The sequence below is a fragment of the Terrapene carolina genome, unplaced genomic scaffold (assembly GCF_002925995.2).
Source record: "Terrapene carolina triunguis isolate 2854851 unplaced genomic scaffold, T_m_triunguis-2.0 Scaffold42, whole genome shotgun sequence".
Classification (NCBI taxonomy): domain Eukaryota; kingdom Metazoa; phylum Chordata; order Testudines; family Emydidae; genus Terrapene; species Terrapene triunguis.
This window is the reverse complement of record NW_020664393.1, coordinates 34,391,609-34,405,088: the sequence shown is the minus strand read 5'-3', so window position 1 is coordinate 34,405,088 and position 13,480 is coordinate 34,391,609.

Here is a 13,480-nt window from a genome sequence, read left to right as displayed (position 1 = left end):
ATAGCAGTAAGTCTTATCTTCTTTTTGTTGACTTAAGCACCATCAGCACTAGGCTGGTTCGAGCAGCCTGCAATAGTTTAAGTAGTATAATTCACTTCAGACACTTTAAAAATGTAAGCTCACTTTAATATGCAGAAGCAATATTCTGAATCTGCTGTAGGAACTGCAACAGATTTACCTTAAACAGTCTTAATACAATCAACATCATCTGTACTTGCTTTGGCAAAGCACACAAGAATTAGAATGGCTCTGAAAGCTTGCCCTGCTTGTAAGTACCTTACTGCATGTGAGTTTCCCTGTCTCATCTGCTAGACTTGCTCTATGTAGGTTCAAACGAAAATGCAAGACTGAAAAAAAAGTGTTCATATACTGTATGAGATGCACCACCTAAGAAGGTAGGTAGGTAGATGTAGACTCTAAAGAGAAGAAAATGTAAAGCTTGGGTATATAGGGCTAGATCCATAAAGTAATGTAAGTGTCTAAATGGTACTTTAGGGGCCTATGTCCAAAATTTAGATTCTCACAACCACTGCTAAGCTGCCATCTAACCCTGTAGGTGCCTTAAGTCCCAAGACTCTTAAGTTTCCACCAGTCAAGTCCCTAGGAACTTAGACTGCTTTGCTCATGTGCACCAGCAGAAATTTAAGTCCTGCCACTAAACTGCTCCATGCCAAACTCACCTGAGATATAGTGAGTGAGTGACCTAACACTGGGATATGGGCTATTCTGGGAGGAGGCTCTCTCAGCTCTCCTGTTGAAGTTATTCTACTGTGTATGAACTACTTCAATAGTCACTGGGCCAGAGAGAATGAGAATGACTCTATAGCCCAGTGGTTAGCAAACTCTTGGAAGACCCAGATTCTAATCTCTGCTCTAATATTTAATTATTTAATACAAAGCAGAAATCCCAGGGGAGTACTCTAACCACTGGGATACTGGGCATATGGGAGGACACTACCTTTTCCTCCTCTGTTTTTCACAAGAAAGGACTGTCCTGATTTAGGTTCCTAAACCAGAAGAGGGGCCTAACTTGGGGCTGAGGACCGTAGGCGTGAGTGTTCTTCCCTTCCTCTCTCCCTTGTTCTAGGAAGCATTGTTCATTTGTCTTCGCATTTCAATTGGGATGGCTAAGTGACAACTTTTTTTTATTAAGTATTAAACTAATAATGATCTTATAGTTAGCCAGATCCTTTCATGTAGGTGGATCCCAAACCATTTTACAAATTTTATTGAATGATTTTTGTTAATTACCAGAACTATATTATTATTATTACGCTTACTGTTGGTATTTTTCTTCAGCACACACTGCTGTAATATCTGGCTATTTTACCATAATCAAATGCAAAAATACATAATCAGTACCTAGGGATAGATAGATAAATCACTATTACTGTAGCTCACCAAGTGTCTTTATGTGTCATAAATGGGCCCTTTCAGAATGAAAGTTAAAAAATGTAGCAAATAAGTAATCTTTATGTTATATCCAGCTCCTATTACAAATGGACTCTTTCAGATCATTTGTGGTAAGTATATTCCACAGGTTTAGACTTCTACAGGGAATCCTCTGCTACCAGCCTGGAAAGACTTCAGACAAATCTGAAATCCAAACTAAAGCTTAAAAACAGCGTGAGAGCAGGAATCCAAACATGGAAACAAATCCTGTAGTGCTTACTCAGGCAAAACACCCACTGAAATCAATGGGACTGTTTCTGCTAGGGGTGATGAACTGAGCCCACTGTGTTTTGTTTGATTAAGTCCCGAGTAAGGATTGCAGAGACTGACACATAATGAAAAAGGGAAAGCTACAAAAAAGAAAGCTGATCACAGCCACTTTAGGGTTTTGTAACAACAAACTTGTGATAGTCTTTACTCTTCCATTTCCACGCCTAGTGTCCTTGCTGCTGTGTACTTATGGAGATGTCTACCACAGTGTTTGTGCTGAATATTGTCTTGCACAAACAATTGGCACAATAAATTAGCACCACTAAGGATACATTGTCTGTTTCTCTTCCTCTTCTATTATTGAATGAATGGCAAAAGACCCAAATCTCTTGGAGGGCCAACAAGAATGAAGAATGGGCAGATGGCAGTACCTGTAACAAATAGGGCAATTTCCTGCCATCGCCTTGAAAGACCTTATTCTACTAAGGTTAATGTATTAGTCTATCTAACCTCTTTAAGGGGGAGATATGGCAGATGTAAGATATGGGAGATCAAAAGTTTATATTGAAAATCTATCACACAAGTATGGAGTTTTGGGACAGTAAATGTTAAGTGAATTTCCTAGGGATCCCTGGGGAGAGGTTAATGCAAATTATCCAGCTCCAGTTATGCAAAACACTAGGCTTTTGAAGCTATACCCTAAGGAGAGCCGTCTGTCTGCTGATTATTTGTTACAGAAGGCCAAGGTCAAAGGCCCAAGCTGTATAAAGAAATGGATGCTCTGCCCAGCCCTCATTCTCATTCTGGATCTAAGACAGATGAACTTACAACGGTGAGCAATATCCACTTGTGGATTTTGAAGCACCTAAACCTATCAGAGCCTTAGATTGGAGTGGGGGTTGATCTCTGGTAAGCTTTTTAGCATGTGTGCATGGTCTTTTATTGTTTTAATATGTTTTCTCTGCAAAGCTTTTTCATTAAGAATAAATGTGCTTGTTTAAAAGGAGCTGTCTGATATCTTATAACTGCAGGCAATACGCAGGTCACAACTGTCAGAGAGAAAGCAAAGCACAGGCACTGGCCTGTTTAAGGAGTCTGGTTTGCTGGAGATATCACAGTCTAAATCCAACGAGCTGTGGAGCCTTAAAATCACTGGTCAGGAGAGAGGGATATCAAAAACCTGTAAGTCTGCCTTTGTGGGACCATGGAGGGGGAATACAAGTGCAGCTACCCTGTAAGTGTGACAGTACCATCTCTATTCATCAGCTTCCAGTCAGACTAAATCTTTTCCGAAGAGTGTCCAGTTGTGGATAATCTGATAGTGACTCAGAGTCATGTGCAGAATGTAAGAGCAGTGGCCTTGGCTCAAGAACACAGCTTCTTGTTGATGAGAATTATTACAGTTACTGTCAGTGGACAAGGCTTGTACTCTCTATTTCTCTCTGCAACAGCTCCTCCTCCAAAATTTGGCAGAGTAGCAAGGTGAAAATGAAACAACTATATGCCAAATACTTACAGCTGTATGAGTGCCACTGCTGACCCATCTGTAGATCCAGCAATGAGCCAGTTGCTTTATATAGGTTGGATTTGGGATCAAGAGCCATAAGAGAAATTTAAAAGACCAATTAAGAAGCACATTTTCTTTCTCTCCTTTTTATCCATATATTATTATGTTTGCATCAGGTGCTTATAGTGGCTGACTTGCTGTAGCTTCTTATGATGATATGTCCAACTGTGACAGACAACTACGGCCCCACTGGATTATAAAATCATAATACATTATGGGTTCTTTTTCTGCACTTTCTTCTCATTGACTATAGATCAAATTTAGCATTAATTATAGTTGGTCCAACAATAAAGTGAGAGAGTACCCTTACTAGCCAAGTTGGCACATGAGGAATTCTTACATTCCTACCAATGATATCAATCAGCAAGGGAAACACTTAAGCAGGTCTACAATTGTTTACATGGCTGTTCGAATGTAGGCAACCACATTCCTTTGCTGGCTAATTAGAATTCCCACATGGCCTTACCTATTTTTAATATATCCCTTAACTTGCATCAATGATGTCTGTCTTCAGATGCCTCAGGCTTTCCTTGGACTGCTTTCAACTGCTTTTTTTTCCATTTTACTATTCTGAATTTTTTATGACTTTCAAATCATCCATTGACTTTAATTTGGTACTTTTAGGCTAATGAGGAAACATATTTTTTATTGTATATGCTACGACAGTGCACCAGACTGCTCTTGTCAACATTTCCTTTACAAATCTGCTCAAGAAAGAATATGCAGTAGAATCAAGCAACCTGTATGTTGCAAGGTGTTTCAATTGAGAATGATACTGAATGTGAGAGAAATATCAGACCTTTCAAAGTCAATTCAATCAAGAGGAGAAGAAACCAACAATGAAATCTTCAAGACTACATCCAATAATGTGCAAAGCTAAGTACCACACATCCAAATGATCATCACATATGATGACAGTTCATTTTCACACTTATCTAAGCAATAATCCAAAAAGAAGAAAGATGTGCCAAAGACAACTAGTAACATTACATCAGCAATGTTTTCCAAAACCTTTTAGATGTAGACATGTCCACTGTATATGTAGGAAAGAGAACAATCACTATTTTTAGGATATATAGTTCTGCCTATATTTAAGAGTATATTCTCCCATTAAACTATGGGGAAGTTATGCAAGTAACTGTTATGACAGTGTCTCAATTCGGGAATTACTATGTGAATTTCTATGGCCTGTACCATAGAACTAGATGATCGTAATGATCCAACCTAGTCATATGATGTATGAAAATAGAGTCCTATTTATCCTGTTGTTGGTTCACTTAGATCATAAGAAGAATCTGTGGAAAATACTGAAGAAAGGAAATTAAGGCAATGCAGCTTCAACCAAATATCATTACTATTAATTTGTACTATGATAATATCTAAAGGACTCAGTTGGGTATCAGTGCCCCATTGTGCTAGACACTGTACATACTTATGATAATATAGTCTATGCCTCAAAGAGCTCAGAATTTAAGAATACAAGATGGTGATTGGGTTCATACAAGAAACGTGGTGAGATCACCAGTTATCCGGGAGACAATTACGATTAAGGTAAGAAGCAAAGGTCATAGCATTCCAACTGCAAAGCCATCGTTATACAAGTTTTATTCCCCTTAGTGTCCTTCTCTACGTTTTTAAATAAAAAATAAGTTGCCTGTAACAGGTAATAGACTAAGCCCAGCTCTCCTGGACCAGAGCAGGTGAGCCTAATCCAGCAAATTAAAGTTGGGCTACACCTGTGCATATAAAGGGCTGCTAGTGGGCAGCTGGGAGAGGAAGGACTGAAACACCCTGAGCCCTGACGAGGGAAAACCATGCTAGAGTGGAACTGACTTGTGGGGTGAGTCCTTGGAGCAAGGGGACAGAGAAGAAGCTCCGTGGCTGCTGATCCAAGAAGGGAGCAGAGCTGACTGAGACTGGGAAGATGCCAGTAGCTGAAGTGCCAGAGACCCTTGGGAGGGCTGGCCCTGAAGCTCGGACCCAATGATGAAGTTAAAGCTGTTTTCTGTTTGCTTGATAACCTCTGATAAAGAACTAAACCTCCTTGACTGAGACTGGGTGTGGCAGTGCATGCTTTGGGGCTGGAGAGAAGCTCAGTGATATGGCCTGAACACCCAGAGTTCCAATTGATTTCAGTGGGAGATGTGGGTATCAGCACTTTTTAAAATTAGACTAAAAGTATTCGTATCCATTGAAACTTCATGATTCAGCTTTTGAATGTGAGAGCATAAAGGGAAAGATGAGACATATTTAGCTTAGAGGAGTGCAATGACGTAGCTTTTTGAAAAGCATTCTAACATCAGTATACTATAGGTTTCTTTCTGTTGACCCTACCACTGTCTTGTCCATCTGCACTGCAATTGCATCTCATTCTTTCCCCCTTTGACTGATGAAAGATGCAGAGGAAATCTCAGTGAGGATCCCCTCATGGAGTTTTCCCTGATCATTGTGTTATGCGAGTGATGTTGTTTACTCTCCCACAGATGAATTGTGAGGCCTACCACCAGCTTTGAGGATCCTGGGGGATCCACAAGAGTCCAGCATCGTGTACATAAATTCCCTGTGCCTCCACACCAGTTCTGTGCTACCTGAACCCCTGCTGCTACTCCTTGACAGAGCAGATCCAATGGAACTGCGCTACCAGAGACTCCTCCGGCCACTGCTGCCCCTGGGACCCACCTTAAAGAGAGAGACCCACCATAAGGGGGATATCACCATAAAGATGGTGCAGTTGACTAAGAAACAAGCTACCAATCTTTATCCCCTTTCCTAAGTTATTTCTAGGTGTGCAACTCTCACCCTCCCCATCCAATTTTGGGCTGCCCAACCCCTCGTCCTCTCCCCACATGTATTTTGGCCCTTGCAGAGATCTTTCCAAGGTTATAGGAAGTTGGGGAGGGAGGATATCTGTATTTGGAGGGTCTGTTCCACTTGGGAATCTGGGAGGCCACTATCTGGCCCCTGTATAAATGGAAATGTTCTCTTCTTCTCCTCAGTCAGTCTGGATCTGCTGAGGAATCAATGACTTCCTGACAGCAGCTGTAAATAATTACAGATGGAGCAGTAAGCATTCAACAGGAACTGAAGCAGTATGGGTAATTCTGCTTAGTAGGAGACCAGAAGCAATAGCTCGAGGATGACATTTACTAGGAACTCTGAGAGGCTGAGGAGTTTCAGGAGTTGAAATCATAGCTATTGTTTTCAGGGCTTTTGTCCCTCTGGGGAGTCTGAGCCCCACTCCCTCCCCTCCTCTGTGTTCTGGGGGCCCCTGCCCATCTACAGGTCTGACACCCTCCTTCCAGCCCCCAGCCTCTTCATGTGAGCCAGGATCTTAGGGGTGTTGCCCTTCTGAGGCCCTCTTCCTGTTCCTCCTGCAAGGACTGAAAATTAACTTCTTGTCAGATATGATGGCTAATAGATCACTTTAATACAGAGAACACACCAAAAGCAGGGAAGTTATGCCTTTTATGACAACTCAACTCATTTCTCTTTGTGCTTAAAAAATTGTTAATGTAATTACATTCTAGCCTCCTCTAGCCTTATACCACTATTTCTGGCACACAGGTACACTTTATACCTTGGCTTCCAACTACAGTAAATATAAAACATTGTGGGATGTTCAACCAATTAGATTGCTAGATCGTTGAACGTTCTTAATACTATAATTTTGCATATCCGGTGCCTCATGCTGTTAGAATGTTCGACTGCTCCAATTTAACATTACACTGACAGGGAGAAAACAGTCTTAAATGTAATAAATTATTTTATTTCATCAGGGTTTTACTTAATAATGATTTATATTTCATTGTGTAATATGTATGGTGCCCTGAGCCTACATATACTCTATTAGTATCTAGTGTCTGATATTAGTAACAGTACTACTAGACCACACCCTCACTCCACCCCTTCCCCCAAGACTCCACCCTCACTTTGCCTCTTCCTGCCCTCTCCCTCTAGACCCTGCCCTCACTCTGCCTCCTCCCCCAAGACCCCACACTCCATCTCTTTCTGTCACCGCTCCGTCCCCTCCCCGAGGCCCAGCCCACTGCTTGCTGCTCTCCACTCTCCCACAAGTCCCTCCATGAGCCTCCAAACAGCCCTCAATTATCTGATCGGGGCGCTACCAAACAGCTGATCAATGGCGCTGCTGAACGTCTGTGGCTGGTGGGTGCTGAGCACCCACTATTTTTTTTCCATGGGTGCTCCAGCCCCGGAGCACCCACTGAGCCAGCACTTATCCTACTGATACTAATATTAGTTCTAAACTATGTTAGCGTATTAGTTTGTTTATTCATAGTTTGTTAGGGCAAGAATCTTTTATAAGCTTCCCATACTTATAACAAGAACAAGAAGCAATGGGCTTAAACTGCAGCAAAGGAGGTCTAGGTTGGACATTAGGAAAAAGTTCCTAACTGTCAGGGTGGTTAAACACTGGAATAAATTGCCTAGGGAGGTTGTGGAATCTCCATCTCTGGAGATATTTAAGAGTAGGTTAGATAAATGTCTATCAGGGATGGTCTAGACAGTATTTGGTCCTGCCATGCGGGCAGGGGACTGGACTCGATGACCTCTCGAGGTCCCTTCCAGTCCTAGAATCTATGAATCTATGAATCTATACTCTACACTGGAACCATTAATCTGATTGCCTATATTAAAAACAGAGATTCCCTCAGGACATCATATACTTTTTCTAAATACTAGAATTGAGTGAATGCTGACAATCTATGTCCATGAATATTCATTTAAGTAAAACAAATACATTCTCTTCAGCAGTGCTTGTGTGCCTTTGTGTTCACTTTCTGTGAACATCTGAGTGATTGCTCATTGATCAGTCTCTGACTGACAATAGTTATGGATAACCTGTCTAGGAATGGGGAAGAGATGCATATTTAAGTATCAGGATTTTCACCTATGCTGTGTTTTCATGTTAATTGATTTTACAGTTTCTATTTTATCTGTACAGCCTTATCTAAGATACATTACAGCCATTTAAGTTGATTAAATAAATAATATTTAGTTCATTGGCTTGGGAAATTTGAGTACTGTGTGCCTTTAGTTTCTTTAATTAAGGAAAGAGCAGGTGTCTCCATGGACTTTAATTGACAAATATGCAAATCGGTGGCTAAGGGGAAAATGTCCCTTTTTAATATAAGCTGTCCCAACCTGCTGTAAAGCCTGTTTAGTCAATAGTTTTCAATATTGGCCTGAAAATTAGGTAAAGTCAAGGAAATGAGCATAAGTGACCATATAACTTTAGTTTTAATTATAATCAAACTTTTTACAATGTTCTCTACTCAGAAATTAAATGTCATAATATGCCAGTTCTCGTTACATATTTGATTTTTTCTTTTTCATCTTAACTCCAAACAGGATATGTTGAAAAGGTCAGAGAAATCAGCTGATCAGCATTACCAAAGGCCAATTTAATTCCTTTGCAGTCAAATGAACTTAGAAAAGGATGGTATTTAAAGCCTATAACCATTTGTAATTCTTCAGCCATCTAAAATGAGCACCAACTGCTTTTCATCCAGCAAATAGTGGAGTCTTATCTACAATTTAAAAAATTCTTGGTTCGACAGGTTGAATATTCCCTTGAACGAAATATCAGAATTCCAGACAAAGTCACAAATAAATTAAACCTATATGTTCCATCTCATGTCTTACTGAGTAATAAGAATAGATGACATTGAGTTCACTTTGATTCATAAATCATAATACAATGACAGTAGCCCTAGAACAGCAAGGACAGGCTGTTTCATGGTAGACCCTAAAATTTCCATAGGACTCATCATGATATAATGACATTTTACTAGCTTCAGCCTTTTACATCCCCCATCCGTCAAGGAAAAGCTAAATGGTGATTAACAAGTGGGAGTAATTGGTATTATATTATTCCATGCTATAGCTGTGTCTGCAAAGTAGACTGGGAAGTATTTAATAAAAACTAAAGTATAACAAAGAGGATATTTGTTTTAGACACAGCATTATAGAACGTTAATGTAGTGGAGTCCTTGGAATGGCAAAGAGATTATTGATGGGATGGGGAATTACGATCAGTCATCACCTTTTGCAGATAGCTTTGAAATACAAACAGCTGATGCAGAGTGGTATATTTTCTCAATATATTACCCTGCCCTGATGATTCTATGTGGAGGGTACATACAAAACTTTCTCTCCTCATATGTCATGGGCCCCTGTGGGTTTGAAAATGGTGTGTGGGCAGAGAGTGGACAAGGCTAGGTGTGGGCATACTGAGGTAGCGCCAGTGAGTTGACACACATTGTCAGCACCCAATTGACTATAGACAATACTATATTAACTTTCCTGAGGAGCAGTCACTTCTCTGGGCTTTTCCCTTAACTAGGCTCCCAGTTGCAGATTCCAGCTGCAAAGTCCCAGCAGCATGATTTCAGTGGAGTCAGCCTGCTAGGATGATGGGACAAAGTAGGTAGGGTACTCAAAGGGAATTCACAACTCAAATTCACAAAAGGAGTTAGGCACCTAATTGCCACTTTAGGTGCCTAAATCCCAGAATCAGGCCCCACTGGGATTCACAAACCCCTGTTCAGGTGCCACCGACCACTGTAGGTGTCTAAACTCAATCAGTGCCTAAATATTTGCAGTAAAATAGGTAATAAAACTAGGTGCCTGTGTTTCTACCTCTGGGCATGCATGCAGCAACCCCACACTGGGGCTTGGTCTACAGTACAATGTTAGGCATTCATAAGGCAACTTACATTAACCTAATTATGTCATTGTCTACACTAGAATGCTGTTTCCACCAAAGTAAGTGACCTGCTACACTGACATAGTAACTCCACCTCCATGAGAAGCGTACGGCCTATGTGGGTGTAGTTAGGGAGATGCAGTGTCCGTGTAGACAACACATTACTTATATTGGCTGTTGGCTGTCATTCTTGTCAGTTTCTCCGTTTCAGCTGTGAACTTCCCCTGCTCCTCTGAGCCAGAGGCTGCCAAGAAACTAACAAGAATGTCAATTTCGCTGCTGGAAGGCTCCCTGCTGTGAAATTGAGCCTGCACCAGGCTCACAGCTTGGGCTGCCAGCCTGGTGGTGGAGCAGGGACTCTAGCTGTGAGCCACACTTGGCTATCAGAGCCTCACAATGTCCTACTTCAATCAGTGCAACTGTAATGCCGACAGACTCCCCCCGGTCATCGGCAGGCAGGATCAAACCGCAGATCTCTGAAGCTTAGTGCATGAGCCACAAACCAACTGGCTGTTAGCTAAGGTTGTACAGCAAACTCATTAATCTCTCTAAGTGGTTTTGGTGCCACTAGATAGGACAGAACACCACACGCAGAAGGTATGTGGATCACACAAGGGCTCTTGGTGAGGACACCAACATCAAAGATCATTGAGTCCAGCCCCCTGCCTTCACTAGCAGGACCAAGTACTGATTTTGCCCCAGATCCCTCAGTGGCCCTCTTAAGGATTGAGCTCACAACCCTGGGTTTAGCAGGCCAATGCGCAAACCACTGAGCTATCCCTCCCCTCACATGATGGAAAGAGAGTATTTGAATAGGGATCTCACACCCTCAGGGGAGTGCCCTAACCATTGGGCAAAGGGATATTCTGATGTAGGGCTCCCTCAGTCTCTCCTGTTGAAGCTGTTTCATTATGAATAAATAATTTAAAAAGACATTAGACTAGGGGTTCTGGCATTGGGTTCTAGGTCTCCCACCTCCCAAATGAGTACTCTAACCAGCTGGCTACAGAATCACTCTTGCTTTTGCTTTCTCTCCCTCTCTCTGGCCCAGTGACTCTTAATGTTTATCCCCAGTGGTTTGGAACGTCACCTGTGGGGTAGCAGATATATGTTCAAATCCTTTCTTGCCCTCACACATAAGGGGGACTGGAACTAGGTGTGTCCTACATCACCAGTGAGTACTCTAGCCACTGGCCTAAACGTTATGAGTGATTGTCTTTTATCACCACCCTATACACCCCCACCTCCCCCCCCCCCACACTCTTCTTGCAAAAGCAGCATAGGCTCCTAATGCCAAGAGACAATTTTCAGTTGAGTATCCCAAGCAGAGTGAGACATCTTCCTGCAACCAAGATTTAGGTGTCAAACTCAGAGAGGAGTGGGGGTTCAAGACACACCCCTTCCTTTGGCATCTCCCGTGGGGTAGTTTAGGATGGGAGCCTGCTAGTGTGCTGGCTTTTGTGAATCCCATTCTGAAAAGCCTACATCCCTCTATTAATTGTATAAGAAGCCAGAGTGCATAACTCAGGCTTTGTGAATCCCAGTGATTTTCTAGGTGCCTATGTTCCCTTGTGGCACAGCCCAAAGTCAGTGTAGATGTACAGGGCTTCCACACAGCTACTAAGTGACCCCCGAAAATCTCAGGCAGGGCATATCGTTGGAGGGCCAGAATCTACCCTATTTCTTTCCTCAGATAGCACATTATGACTCCCTCTTCCCCAAAACTAAAGAAATGGAGAGGAAACTTTGTAGTGGAAACCTTATGGAGTGTCCTGGTGCCTATCAAGCATTTCCATGTAGGAACATAATCTGTTTCTGATAAATAGTGCCTATAGACACTTTACAAATCGATGCAGTACTTTCTGCCCTAGAGGGCCACAGCTATTTGTGATCCCATCTGGGTTTGTCTCTAGGGTGGCATACTTCCCTCACAGCGGTTAGACACACCATTGGTGTCACACAATATTTTAAATGGAGAAAAGACTAGTGCTACATTGCAACTGGGCATTTGACTCATGTATCTTTTACTCTTGGAATTTTGAAATGTATTAATTACAAATTTAGAAACTAACTCAGGATTTGAACATATGCAGAGTGTTTGGAATATATAAGGCTTAGGCTGCATCATTTGTTTATTAGCTCTTCAAGTTTAATTAGGGATGTGGATTGAACTAAACTACAGTATTTAAAATTACTGGAGTGCTTCAAATTCTTAAGTGTGTTATAATTTGGAAGATTTATATGTACAATGCAGCACCGATATTTCACAGTAGATCTTAATGTGTTTTGGATGGACTAAATTAGGATTCAGGCCAAATAGCTTAGAAGAACAATCATAAAGTAGTGACCAAACTATACAAAACAATACGTACTTCTAGTGAAACCAGAGAAATTCATCCTTTTCACCAGCTAAACAAGCACAGGTCTGGTTATTGCTTGCTTGAAAACCAACCAACCCTGCTATACCTGACTGTAATACATGAACAGTGTGAGTTCAGAAGTTTGACTTGAACATTATTGCTTTTGACTTCCACTTAAAAGAGACTATGAAAAAAAGGAACAGGGAGTGAATCTAATTAAAAGGGTTGGGTGAATAAATGGAGCAGTGAGCAGATGGAATAAAATAATATAGAGAGACTAGGTAAGAATGGAGAGAAGTGGGTATAAAGAGAGATTCCAATGAAGGAAATAAGCCTGTGTCTGCTATCAAAGCAGGGTCCGTGGTAATAGCTCTCAGAGTTCACTTAATAGAACCTAGCATCCCTGTGCCTTATTTCTGGAATGTCCTCCTTTGAGCCTATGCTAAATATGGAGAAAACCTCATATGTTCGCCATTTTCCACTTGAGGCTTTGTTATCCCACTCGTATTTCCACAGGAGAGACCTCTGCGATGGGGTTCCCATCACACCCTGCCTTCCCTTATGATATTGCTCCACAACCTCCTCAATGGGCCATTGCTTTTCCTTCTCCATAATGGGCACTTAAACTGAGGTTCAGCAAACTGGCAATCTCCCTTTTTGCCTTTGTGCATATCCAGGAATAGGCCTTCCCAGCTCTTCCTTTTCCTGGACTTCAGTTTCTCTGCTACTATGGCTCCCATATACCTGCCCCTCACCTTTTCTGGGAAATCTGTAGTGCTTCAGTGGCCTCTACAATGGAAAAGAAGGAATGAAGGAGTTAATAACTCTAATAATTCCCTACCCAATTCTTGCAATATCAAGGAATACAACAAAAGTAACATTTTCAGTTCCATTTAGACTTTCTCCAGTGTAGACTTGACCAGAGGCTTATACATATCATTAAGCCTCTGGCCAAGTTAACAGAAACAGATGTGATCTGCCTCTATGAAGATTTATCTGCTTTGTACCAAAAGGCACAGACAGAGATGAGAGATGTTCAAATGAGCAACAATATCTTTGCTTGGTTTAATTTGGATTATAATTCCTCTTTTTTCTTGTTCTTTTCCAGTTTTCCATTCTATTTAACTGAGCAGCAGGACCGTTTTGAGAACTTTCCTCATTAGT